A 14,565-nucleotide genomic window follows, 5' to 3' on the forward strand; every position below is an offset into this window, starting at 1 on the left:
ACTTCTGTTGGCATCATCCACATCTCTTCAAGAAAAAGGATGATATCCCAGGAATACAACTTTTTGTCACTCAGAAATGAAATAACTTGATTTTACACCAAGATAACACATTGCTGTTGACTTAGGTCCATCTCTACCAATGGCTTCTGGAGGTCAGGTCCTATGAATGCATATATGGATATAAAACCCAGGTACAGGAATTGCATCCCATTCCTTACCATCTTCTGCAAGAGACTGTAAAAGTTGTTCTTTATTGTGTGCTGGAGCATTGTCTGGGCATTGGGAAAACTAAGGGCTCAATATAACAAATGTGTTTGAGCATTGTTTGGTCATCCACTTATCACCATCCCATGAGAGTATGTGTGATACCCCACTGTAGATATAGCCTCATTAAGGCCTGAACCCTTGGAGCTGCTGCAGCAGGCTGAGTGTTTGAACTAGTAGATACCCACTTAGTACTTCTCTATTTAAGCTACATTCAGAAGATCAGAAAAACTTTTTGTTCTGACTCAGTTGGGAACTGAGCTGGTCGTAAAATTGTCCAAATAAATTGGAAACTGAGGCAGCACATCCAGGTTTTCCAAAAATGGTTTAAGGGTAGTTGTTGGGAGTGTGGCTAGATGTGCTTTGTTGGCAAGGGTGAGTTGTGTGTATGTGTTATTACTCATCCACACCAGAATGTGCCCAGATAGTCCCAGAGGGTTCTGTTTTCATCCAGAGGAAATCACCTGGAAAGGGCCTTAATCCAAAGAACTAGAATATTCAGCAAACTCACATACTTCTATACTCCACTGTTCCATGTACCCCAGGTATGGGAGGATAATGGAATAAAATCTGGTTCCCACTGGTAGGCTTGAGTCTTGGCCAGAATGGGTGAAGAAAGCGTAGAAGTTCCAACAAATGGAGATGACTGAGGCTTTTTCCTGAACTATCTGTACAAAGGAATGCTCACCAGTGGAGAGAACAGAATCAGAACCTGAAAAGGGAGATAGAGACTAGTGGCAGGTAAGGTACATGAGCCGGAAGATCTGGGCAGTAGACAGCCTAGAGAATGAGCAGCAGCCGGTAATGGGCAGCCTGAGACCAGTGCCCCAAAAAGGGAAGCTAAGCATGCGAAAGTTAAAGTATTTGCTGGAACATTTTACATATCACCAGCACTCTGCCTGGACAGGGGTGGGTAATTAAAGGGATGTAGCTAAGAGAGGCAGTAGCCGTTTCACTGTCTCTGAAATCCTGTTAAACTTACAGTCAGCTACATAATTGAGCACTTATTTCATATGTTAGTTCTTTAAGTATTAGTTCTTTATACCATCACAGCATATGCTGCGATCCACTAGGAACATTAGTGGGTTACACAGGAATGCTTCTTGATTGATTGATGGATAGAATCCCTTATTTAGAGAGATTTTCAGGTAATTGAACTGCTGTCTATTCATTTTATGTTTGTAAATATTTTTCTGAGTATTCAACCTGCTTCCCATGTATATCCAAGTTCTGTACCTTATGCATATTTTCTTGCCTGCTTCATAATCCAAATGAATCCATTCTCATCTGCTGGCCACAGTGGGACAATAGGTAATATTTTGGGCACCGAATTGTCCATTGGTACATCTGCCTGGACTTTGGTGTTGGAGAGCAAAATATGAAGACTGCTGCTGGAGGGAGTTAATTAATCTAGGGTCAACACCTGTTTAGTTATTTAATCTAGGGTCAACACAGCACAACTGGGCTTTGGGAAACAATGGGAAAGGGGGTGGGACAAAGAGGATGAGGAATTTCTTCCTCATGTTGTATTTTTGAAAGACTCAGAAATTTCACTTCAGCCATTAGCAACATTTAGCTAATACTGAAACCATTTATCACTTGACATAAAAGAGGTCTTCGTGATTTAAATCCTGGATAATTATGGGAGAATGTGGCTAGAGGTGGGAGAAGTTCATCTACACTTATGAAAGGGTTTGTTTTCCATCCTTTCTCTCCATCAGCAAGTAAGAACACACCAGCATTCTTAGGTCAGGGCCTCCCTGATTCAGTCCTTTGAAAACCCCCAAAATGCTCTCCTTATTTTTAACAACCTCCATAGATAGCCTAATTTTATATATACAGGCTTCAGAAAAAAATAACTGCCTGATTGCAGCTAATCTTTATGATTTCTGGCAACTAGCTTCTTAAAGGACTAATTGATTACCATATCAGAGCTGACTATTCCCAAACCTCTGATAGTTAGTCAAGGAGATGAAGATGCTATTCCCATATCCAGGAACCAGCTTCCAGTAGTTCTAAAAGCAGAGCAGGAGTTAATCTTTGGGGAGATGCTTTCCCGATTCTGTGAGGGGTTGCTTTGGATAACTCTCTTGTCTTATCCACAAACCTTGAAGTCATGAATTTGACAATGACTTTTTGACATTGGCTAAAAAAAATCTGAAGGCCAGTACTCCAGACTGGGATGTTTACTTCTCTTAAATAATTTAAGGGAGAGTCTCAATGGTTCTTGGCAAAGGTTGTTTTTAAGGAAGGAACTTGGGATTTTTTTCTGGTGGACAGGAGTGTGAGGGTCTGGGACATAGATGAAGGAAAATATGGTGGAGGACTCTTCTCTGTGTTAGAGAGAAGCCCCCTAAGACACAGTGGTGTCTGACTATTCTCTGTGTTAGAGAGAAGCCCCCTAAGACACAGTGGTGTCTGAAGGACCAGGGAGGAGGGTGATCAGTAGTGTTTTTTGTGACAGAATTGTTCATTGGCTCAAGGGGGAATTACATAATTAGAGGAAAAAATTCTTAGTAGACTAGGCTGTGGCCTACTGTTTTGTTTCAGAGTCTTCTTTGCTTATTAAGAGAAGGTAACTATTACCTTCTCTTTACATTTCTTATGTATTGTTTCTAATCTTCCCAAGGTAGATGGATGCTCAGGCCTTATGGGGCAAAGGTCACCAAATCAACAAACTAAAAGGGAAATATTTTGTATTTTCAATATTTAAAAATACCACCAAAACACCTTCTATTCATCAGGAAGAAACCACCATCTCACTTCTAATTCTTCATCCTCTTTAAAAACAGCTTAAATATTCATGATTTTTAAAAGGCTTTTCTTGACTTTACTCCATTCTGATGATTCTTTCAGTTCAGTTTCTACATCAATAATAACAGTAGCCTCAACCATTTCTACACAACTATGTCTATGTCAGTTACTAGGTATCAGGCAGTGTTCTGAAAGCTTTCTATATGGAGACTTATTTATTTATTTATTTAATTAAAAAATTTTAATTGACATACAGTTGGTTTACAATGATGTGTTAGTTTCTGGTACATAGCAAAGTGATTCAGTTATATATATATACACACTCGTTTTCAGATTCTTTTTCATTATAGGTCATTATAAGGTATTGAAAATAGTTCCTGTGCTATACAGTAGGTCCTGTTTATCTATTTTATATATAGTAGTAGTATGTATCTGTTAATCCCAAACTCCTAATTTATTCCTCCCTCCCCTTTCCCCTTTCGTAACCATTAGTCTGTTTTCTATGTCTGTGAGTATGTTGACTTTTTTAATCGTTACAGCAATCATATGAAATAAGTAATATGGTTTTCTCATTTTACAAATGAGGAATCAGAGGTCAAGTTTCACAGCTAAGAAGTGGTGGAGATTCAAACCCAAGCTGTTTAGCTACAAAGTCTGTTCTTTATGTCTTTGTGTCTGGGTTTAATCTGTGATCCTTTCACTAAATATACACTTTGTTTTCTACTAATTTAAAAATTATTTTCTCAGTATTTGAAAGTTTTCATAAATGGGCTGGATATTGCCATTATCATCTTCTTGAGATCAGAAAATTGTCTAAAAGCTCACTTAATGTTTCCATAGTCTATATAATTTCCAGGTTAAAGTGGCAGCTCAATGTACACTTTATCTAATTGGATTATACTTGGTAGTAGATCTCACTCAAGAACTTTTACTAATATTTTAGTATTGCCTTATCCTCTGTGATACCAAAACATCTTGAATATTACACACAAAGTGAATATGTTACAAAATAGGAATATCTATCAATTCATGCAACAAGTATTTTTTGAGTACCTACTATGTTTCAGGCCCTGAGCAAAGCATTTATATATGAAGCTATCATGAACCTTATAGTCTAGATTAGGAGTTTCTCCTAAGAATCCACATATAATAATAAACTGCCATGAAGAATAAAGAATTGGTGCTATCAGAGACAGAATAGGAAATTGGTGTGGATTGAGAGTTAGGAAAGGGTTCTTAGAGGAGTGATACTTGAGTTGAGATTTGAAGAATGAACAGGAGTTAGAATGCCCCATGGAGCTCCAGGCAAGCCTGACTCCTGCTACCTCTCTGCACTCACTTCACACTTTTCTCTCTCTTGTTCTTCTCATTCTTATCACACAAGTCTTGTTTAAGATTATCAAGTGAACCATTCTGTTCTCAGATTCTTTCATGTGTTCCTCTCTCTACCTATTAAGAATTTTCCTACTCTTTTGTTTCTGTTTCCCTCATTCTCTCATTTCAACTAATGTACTTTGGGCATTGATGTAATTTGGGCATTTTATCAGTCAGTGTTTTCCAGAGAAACAAAACCAATAGGAGATACCTATATCTAATCTATCTATCTATATCTATACCTATATTTATACCTAGTCAAACACACACACACACACACACACACACACACACACACAGAAACTCACACAGATTTATTTTAAGGAATTAGCTCGTACAGCTGTAGGGGCTGCAAGTCTGAAACCTGTAGGGCAGTCTGGCAGGCTGGAAATTTAGCAGGAGTTGACAATGCAGTCTTGAGGCAGAATTTTTTTCTCCAGGAAATCTCAATTTTCCCTTGCAAGGCCTTCCCACTGATTGGACACGGCACAATCACATTACGGAGGGTGATTGCCTTTACTTAAAGTCAACTGACTGTAGATGTTAACCGTATCTACAAAATATCTTCACTGCTACATCTAGATTAGCCTTTGATTGAATAACTAGGTCCTATGGCCTGGCCAAGTTGACAAATAAACTAAGCATTACAGTCGTTAATATCCATGTTCAAACAATTTATAGTAGTGATAGGTAATCTTATTTATTATATTGTAGATCTAGGCTCCAGTTATATTCCTGACTTATCTTCATCTTTACAGGCCAGATCTTTCTACCCATTTTCCTCTTGGAGATCCTATTCCTGTATTTTGGAGGTCCTATTCATGTATATTTAAGAACTTCAGTTGCATAATGTTTTCTGTTTTACATTTAAAATCTTTCTTGATGTTGAGAATGTTACTCCAAATTCACTAGCACATTAGGTCTGTTTCTTCAAGGTATAGTCTATAATAACTTCTAGCTTTGACGTTTTCCTGAGTTCTAACTGATGGCTTAGTCTGAGCCTGTTATTTATTCATTCATTTAATCCTTCATTCATCAACAATGATTTTTAGTACTGACTATGTATAAATGTTCTCTTCTATATGTTCTGATGCATATATAAAGTTGAATAAGACATCTTTATATTCTTTTTATTCCCTGTGTTACCATTTAGCTGACCACAGAGAAACACATTTACCACTATTCAGCTTACTTTCAAAGCCTTTTCAATCTTCCCGAAGTTTATCCCTATTGACTGGGTTTTCTTTTTTGCAACTTAAAAGATATCAGTATTGTCTGCAAGCCTGGGGATTTCATTAGATATTCCTTCATTTAGATTATTTATAAACACACTTTGGCTTTGATCCTTAGGAATTTTCAGTGCTTAAACTTACCCATCTAAAGAATTTATTCATCCCCCTCCTTTATAATCTGTTAGCTTCCTTTTTATAACTAAATGTCCCTTTGAGCCCATTATGACTTTTTTTAGTAAAGTTTTTACTGAACTATAATATACAGACGGAGCAACTATCAAGTGACAAATTGTCACAAAGTGAACACACCCATGCACCCAGTTCAAGAAGTAGTTATCGACATTCCTCAAAATCCTCATTACCTCTGTCCTCACTACGCACTCCTGAAGGTAAATAGAAGCTCTCTGATGTCATAATTAATTCATTTTAACCTGTCTTTCACTGTATATAAATGGAATTATATAGTCTGTGCTATTTTTTCCCTTGAAACATTATTTCTGAGAGGTATAATGTTGCTCCACCCATGTTGTTTGGAGTAGCAGGAGTTGGTTCATTTTTGATGTCATATATTATTGCACTGCATACACGTACCCACTTTATCTGTCCATTCTACTTTTGATGGGCATTTGGGTTGCTTCCAGTTTGGGCTATTTAGTGCTACTATGGCCATTTGGAAATATCTTAAATTTTTTTTTTTATTGAGTTATAGTCAGTTTACAATGTGTCAATTTCTGATGTACAGCACATGGAAATGTCTTTTGATGCATATATGTATGCATGTCTGTTGGGTATATGTCTAGGGGTGGTTTGAGTCATAGAGTGTGTTTATGTTCAACTTTAGCAGATATTGGAAGCAATTTTCCAGAGGGATACCACCAATTTATGAGCATTCCTGTTGTTCGCTATCCTCGTCAACTCTTGGTATACTTCACTTTTAAATTTTAGCCTTTTATTATTGTGTTTTTGAATCTTCTTTTCCTAATGACTAAAGGTGTTAAACCCTTTTTACAAATTTATTGACTATTTTGGTATTCTTTGTGAAGTGCCTGTTAAGTCTTTCACCCATTTTTTTTTCTGTTGGCTTTTATTTTCTTATCAATTTGTTGGAGTTATTTATATGTGTTAGATACAAGCTCTTTGTCAAGTATGTATTACAGATAATCCTTCACGCTGACTTGCCTCTTCTGTTTGATGAACAGAAATTCTTACTTTTAATGTAGTCCAATTTATCAGTTTTTTTAAGATTAATATTTTGTGTATGGTTAAAAAAAATTTGCCATCCCCAAGATACCTTGTTTTCTTCCAGAAGACACATTGTTTTTATTTTCCTATTTAAATCTACATTCCATCTGAAATTGATTTTTATGTATAGTGTGAGGTAGAGATCAATTTTTTTTTTCTATATGGACATTCAGTTACCCCAACAAAATTTATTCAAAAGACCATTCTTTCCCCATTGCCTTCAATATACTCTTTATCATAAATCAAATAACTACATATGTATGGATTTGTTTCTGGAGTCAATGTTATGTTCCATTGGTCTGGTTATATTTTGGGGGGCTGATATCACAATTCTTAATTACTGCAGTTTTAATGTAATTTTTGATATATCTAAATGTAAGTCCTTCAGTTTTGATTTTATTCTTTAAGGTATTCTTGGTTTTATATTTCTTTCTCATAACACTTCTTTGGGGAAAGAAGTTAGTTTAATTCTAGAGTTAGAGTAGAAGATTGCTATGTGGCCAAATTAAAAATTTGTAGGGGAGTTGACTGCGTTAGCATCTTGGTTTTTTCAATGCTAAATATTTAAAAAAAAACCTCTTTTCAAGACAGTGTGTCCTATAGGGAGATTCTTAGGCATAGACAGACCTTGACAACAGATGGTCACAGGAAATACTTTCTGGTTGTGTCACTCTGGGGAAGTCTCTACCCTCAGTGACCCTCAGTTGTCATCACGTGTAAAACGGAAAGGATAATCTTTGCTGTGCTTATCTCATGGGATTTTCGTGAAAATTGAAAAAGATAAAAGCGTATAAATGTAGTTTGGGGGCAAGAAGCTACTATACAGGTGGGTGACACAGCAGATTTTTTGACTCAGGTATTTACAGTTTCAAGTAGTTTCTGAGCTCTGGATCCTTATTTAGAACTTGTTTATCTGACTATTCCCTATCAAAGTTTATCAGATTATTACTTCTCTAAATGTAAAGGGTAAACCAAAATCTCTTCTGCACCCGAATTTCACAATGAATCCAAGAGAAACAAAGCTCTGTTCTGCCTCCTTCCTGCTGTCTTGTTGCTCTTGACACCCTCTGATTACAATGAACAGTCCCCATCTGTAATCCTTTTAACCCCTCCTTAGCCTTATTTTACATCCCTATGTGTCTCTGGCAGCCAAATGGTTTATTTTCCTCCTCCTGTTTGGATTAAAGGGGGTTAAACTGCAAGGGCTTTTTTGGAACCCGGTTAAAACACTATTCTCAGCCCCAGCCAGTAGTGCTCGATATTATTTGCATGGTGAAGCCTTTCTCTACTGCTCTCCCCCAACTGAAAGGGCACACACACAGCACAGGGAGCACCCCTTAGCATTCCTATCACCTACTCTGTTTTTTCTCTTCTTGTCTAAGCATGACTTTGCTTACACAAGTCTAGCTTTTTCCGCCTGTTCCCTAGATGATTTTGGCCCGTTTTCAACTCTCATTCTTTCTGTGGCATTGGGAGTAGTTAGTCATTTGTGCATCAGTGAGAAGAGGGATTTAGTGAATAGGAAGACCATAGACTTTCCTCTTTGGTCCTTCCTTCCTTGACAAAGTAAATCCCACTGAAAAACAGCATTAATAGAGCATGACGGTTTGAAGAATAGAGCCCTAACTGTTGACATTTCTGTTGTCAGGCTAGGTATTATGCTGTGATAAAGAAAAGACACATTTCTAAAAAAGACAATCTCCATGGCATTAGGTTTATTAGTGCAATATCATTGTCATTGTCCTCGACTCCCCAATACACTTAAGGGCCTATCAATATTTCCATTAAAAAATCCCATTTGCTGTCATTTAAAAGTAGCTTGGTTATGTCAGAGCATTTTAACTGAAATTATAGATCAATTATTTTTAGGTTTATTATTGAACGTCAAGGGTGGTTAAATTCACTGAATTGGTAGGGATTGAATAGTCTCTGTTCTGGAGGAAAATGGTCAGTGTAAAGACAGGATATTGTGCAGGTCCTAGGGAGAAGATGAGACATTTAACTCACTTTAACATGAATCACTGTTAGTTATCCATGTGTATCAATGAAAGAATAGATTTACTTCATGATCGGAATCAGAAATGACTGAAAATAACCTTAGTTCTTCATTTGAGAGATATGAGACCTAATTGCTAGCTAGATACATAAAAAGGGGTCAGTACCTTCTAGCCTCAAGAAAGACATGACATCTATTGAGCACTCACAGTGTCATACTGTGCTAGGTACTAAGCACAATAACTCAACAAGTTAGGGCTATAATACCATGGAGATGAGGAAACTAAGGTTTACAGAGATCAAAGAACTTTCCAAGTTAAGTAGCTAATGGGTTACTGAATTTAGGGCTTTTAGACTCCAAACCCCTTAATTTTCTTGCATACCACTAACACACACAGAGTGATTTTGTTTTTCAGTGAAATCTAATAGTTATCAGGCCATAGTTTGTCTATCCTGTTTGACAATAGAGGAAAATCTGTACATGTTGAAAGCTGCTTTCTGTTTTTTCTTGAAACTGCCATCAGTATGTAGATTATGCCTTATCTTTTAAAAAAACCCATAGTCAGATCCTGGATGGCAAAATTTCAACTTGGCCTAGGTTTCTAAAATCTCACTTACTCATTCATTGGCCTGAAACACTTTATTTAGTCCCACCAGTAATGTGTGCAAGTGTCCCTTTCCTCACATCCAACCTAAAATTGGTGCTACTGCTCTTTCGTATTTTGCCAGTCTGTTTCTTATTCAATGATGTCTCTTGTTAAAACATTTCCCTCACTGCTAGTGAATTTCAGTACCTTTTCAGCACACTGTCATCCCTTGGTGTCTGATGGAGATTGGTCCCTGGACAGCCGCAGATACCATCATCGAGGGTGCTCAAGTCCCTTCTCAAAAATGGCGTAGTGCTGTTGATCCTCCATATCCGTGGGTTCCACATCTACAGACTCAACCAACCAAAAGAATGTCTTTTATTTTGGTTGTATTTTAATTAAAAAATATTGAAAAATAGATTGTGCTATTTGGATATAGGTTAATCACAGAATATGCGAGGTGTCACTGAATCATATCATACATTAAGAAAAAAATTGTTCTGCAATCCCTTGTAGATCTTTTCTTAACATTTTGTCAAAAAGTGGATTCTGAGCATTGAAATAATCTTTCTCCTTCCCTTTCTAAACACTACAAGAGGGGCTTGCTATAGTGTATACCCTGTGGGTTTTAGAAGTTGCTTCTGGTGAATGCACAGGAGCTATAGCTTAAGCATTGACTATGATAAAACTAGCAGAATATCTTTTCAAGTCAATAATCTTACTTTTACAGTATTTTTCACTTCACAGTGATACAATTTGAGGCCAACTGAATGGAATTCAAATAAGTATTTTTTTCTTCCATTGAAAAGCATATGTTTCTTCATTGAAGACTATTCCCTTGCTAAATTGGATGTTTTACCTTTGAATTATTGAAATGTTTTGTTTTTTTATGCTGTAATAAGAGAAAATTCTTTTAGTATTCCAACACAAAATATTCTTTTGCTTTTTTAAAAAATAGAATCTTCAAGCTGAAAGCAAATAGGATTAATTTCAGAGATTGTTATTGAAAATAAGAGATTTATCCATATGTGTATTATAAAGTTTGCTATCATTTTATTTGAAGGGCTTATATAAGAAGTATTTTGTGCTTTTAACACCAGATGCAGATACTGAGTATCTACTGGAAAGTTATTTTTTCTTATTTTTCTTGTTTTAGGTTTAAATGTTTGGGCAACTTCATATTCTTCACAGATTTTGTAGTTCCTCAGAAAATAAAGATGCAATTTAAAAATTTTCCATAGCATCTATTCGTACCTTTTATAGGGTGTATATGGACTCCTTGAAGGACAACAATCCCTTAAAATAAAAACAAAACAAAAGTTAAAAAAGATAGCTGATGTACTGAATGTCTACTATTTCCCAGGTACTATCCTAATATTTCACATGGATTATCCTGTTTGATCCTCACATGGGATATAGGTACTCAATTTATCATAATTTTATAGGGCACTCAAATGTTAGGGAGGTTAAGTTACATGCACAATATCAATGGGAAGTGTTAGCACTCTAGATTTTTTATTCATGCACAGTTTACTCTTAGGGCAAATTTTAGCATAAACAATTTTTTTTATTGAGTTATAGTCAGTTTACAATGTTGTGTCAATTTCTAGTGTAGAGCACAATTTTTCAGTTATACATGAACATACATATATTCATTGTTGCATTCTTTTTTGCTGTGAGCTACCACAAGATCTTGTATATATTTCCCTGCGCTATGCAGTATAATATTGTTTATCTATTCTACATATGCTGGTATAAACAATAACTAATTAAAATCTTTATCAAATTATATTCTTGATAACTTTACCAACTATTTGGACCAATCATTATTGAATTTACCTTATAGTGAGACTGCAAAAAGCTTATTACTAGGAGAAGAAACCCGAAGGCCCCACCTGCAAATACTGTTCTTTTGGGGATTAGATTTTAACATACGCATTTTTGGGGAACACAGACATTCAGTCTATAAACTTTTAGGAATACAAACATTCAGACTTATGTTAATATTCATAAGTCTACAAATCCAGGAATAATAACCTGCCCGGAATTCATCATAGTTGCTGAAAGCAGATCCATGAGTGAGGACCCACTACTAAACCTTCTGCAAGGGACTCCATATTCCTCTAGGACACAATGTGATGTGTAGTTGCCTGGTCCCACAGAGAATGAAGGAGAGAGTGGTGGAAATCAGTTTATTAAAGATTTTTTCTTTAGTTTTATGAAAAATAATATATATTCAGAAAATGCGTAAAATAGAAATGCAAAGTTAATAATAATTACAAAGCAAAAGCAAACACCATGGTCAAAAAATAAAATATTGCCAGCTTTCCAGAATCCCTTCTAGAGCATAACCTCTCTGTCCCCCCAGAGGAAATCATTATCCTGACTTTGATAATAATTGATTCCTTTCTTTTTTCTTCAGTTTTATCACCTATGCATGCATCATTAATCAATGTGGTTTAGTTTAGCCTCTTTTTGAACCTTATATAAGTGGAATCATACATTATGAATTCTTGCTTGAATGAAGGTTGCTATGTATCTTACTTCTTCTCCTTAACATTAAGTTAGTAGGATTCATCCGTATTGTGTGTGTGTAGATGAACTTTATTCATAATTAGCACGATATAGTATTCCATTTCATGTATACTCCACAATTTGTCCATTTGTGCTGGATTGTGGTGTGCTAATTTGGGTAAGCCATAAAATACATTTTTCAGAATTCCCTTCCTTATAGGGTTTTGAGTGAGAGTTGGCTAAAAGGATAGCATGCACTATACACAGAAGGCAGAAGTAAAGCAGCAACCATTATCCTCTGAAAGTCTTTATGGTGATGAAGATATGGTGACAGACAGACACAGAGGTGCCTGGTGGATCCCGGCTTGTTGACACTCTTTACCCATTTCTTCTTGACTACTGGCTCTGTTGACCAACAGAACCTCCATATTCCCTTGGCTATGGGCGCAGAGAAGTTACAGCTACCTAGAGGCAACAGCTTGTTAGAGACACCTCCATGAGCTTTCCCTCCTTCCTCTACTTCAGGTTGGATTTTAAGATTGCTTAGTTAATAACTCCTTCTCTGATCCTCCAACTGTCCCTTCTGGACCTTTATTTCCCTAGTTTGTCCCGCAATTGTATAAGGTTGAATTCCTAAATCCCTTTTCCCAGTTAGACTTCCCTGACTGATGTGTCATTCACCATTTGATGGTCACGTGGGTTGTTTCCAGTTTGGGGCTATTAGGAGCAATGTTGGTTCTTGTAGTTGTATCCTAAATAACTTTATCTAGGCATGAGTGGATCCATGATTTTTGGAACCGTAAGCTCACACAATTTGGGGACCTACTTTAAAACATAAACCTACGTACACACACATACACAAATTAATTACCAGGATTTTCAGGAGTTCCATGCCAGTGAGAGGCCTTGAAGCTTAAATTTGATTCACTTCATGGTAAATCTGGTATGTCTCAAGGGTATATAATCAGGAGTTAAAATGCTCAATTCTAGGATATGCAAATATTCACCTTTAGTAGATAATGCAAAATAGCATTCCAAAGTGATTGTACCCATTTGCACTCCTACTGCAGTATATGGGTTTGTGTTCTTCCATATTCTTTCTAACACTTTATCTGTCAGAATTTAAAATTTTTGATAATCTGATGGGTGTGTTTGGTATCTCATTGTGGTTCACTGATGAATGAGGCTGAGCAACTTTTCACATTGCCTTAGCTTGGGTTCCCCAGAAAGCAGAGCTTGACGTAAATACTTATATACTGTTGCTTTAATAGAGAGTGCAATCCAAAGAAGCAGTACTGAATGAGGGGAGTAAGGCAGAGAAGGAGAAATAGGTCATGCAGGGATGTGTTTTAAACTATCCCCTTCTCTTATCAAATACAAATGATTGTCAGTCTCATGGAATTACCTTCGGAGAAGCTGGTAAAAGAATGTTTCTCATGACAATCTGTTGGTAGTAGAGTGCAAGGGAAGAAAGATAGGAAGAAGGGAGAATTTATTCACTGGCTCCTATCTTCTACTAGTCAAAGACTGATCCCATGGGACATTAATTCACATCCACTTCTGGACTCTGCATGTATGGATGTTAAGTGGTCCTAACTATGAACCAAGAAGTCTCTGGGGGAAGAGATGAGAGGTGCTTGGCATGGGTCTGAAGCTAAGTGCTACTGGGTTTATCTGCATGAAGCTGATCACAACCCCTCAGAGTTGGCTGGGGTTGGAACAAGTGTCTAGAGGCTGTGGAAATATAATTAATTTTTAAAATACTGATCTATATCCTGACAACTTATTAAACTCTCTTAACCAATGATAAATTTTAACGCATAGTTTTGCGGTTTACACAACTATATCATCTGCAAATAATAACTCCCACCCCATCCCTTATTGTGCTATGTAAGCCCTCCAGACCAATGCTGAAAAGAAAAGATGTGGATTTTTAGCAAAAGCCTTTTCTGTATCTGTTGAGATGATTATATCATTAGTTGCTTTTAATCTATTAATATGGTAAATTATTAAAATTTATTTTCTAATATTAGAGCACATTAACATTCCTTAGATGAATTAAACTTAGTCATGATGTAGTATCCTTTTTGTATATTGCTATGCTCAATTTGTTTTAATTTATTTAGGAATTTTGAATCTGGGTTCATGACTGAGGTTGTCTTTTAATTTTCCTGTCTTGTATACTCTTTGTCAGTTTTGGTATCAAGGTTATACTAATCTCTTAAAATGAGTTAGAGACTAGTTTTTCTTTTCCTAGTCTCTGGAATAATTTGCATAAGTTTAATTAGTTTTTCCCTTTAGTGTTTTGTGTATCTCAATAGTAAAGCCATTTGGATTTGGAGTTTTATTTGTAGGAAAGTTATTTTGATTCAATTATTTTATAAATATAGATCAGGATAATTTTTTTATATCTTTAACATTAGATAGGGAATAGGCATAGGCCAACCAGAGTGGACATTTGATGAATCAAATGGATGCTGGCTGTAAATAACTGGTATGACTCTACTGGTGCTTTCAAGATGAATATCAGACTATTCAGGATTTCTGTTTCTTTTTGCGTAAGTTTTGGTAAATTATATTTTTCTAGATATCTATCCATTTTG

Source organism: Camelus ferus, chromosome 6 (assembly GCF_009834535.1).
Source record: "Camelus ferus isolate YT-003-E chromosome 6, BCGSAC_Cfer_1.0, whole genome shotgun sequence".
Classification (NCBI taxonomy): Eukaryota; Metazoa; Chordata; class Mammalia; order Artiodactyla; family Camelidae; genus Camelus; species Camelus ferus.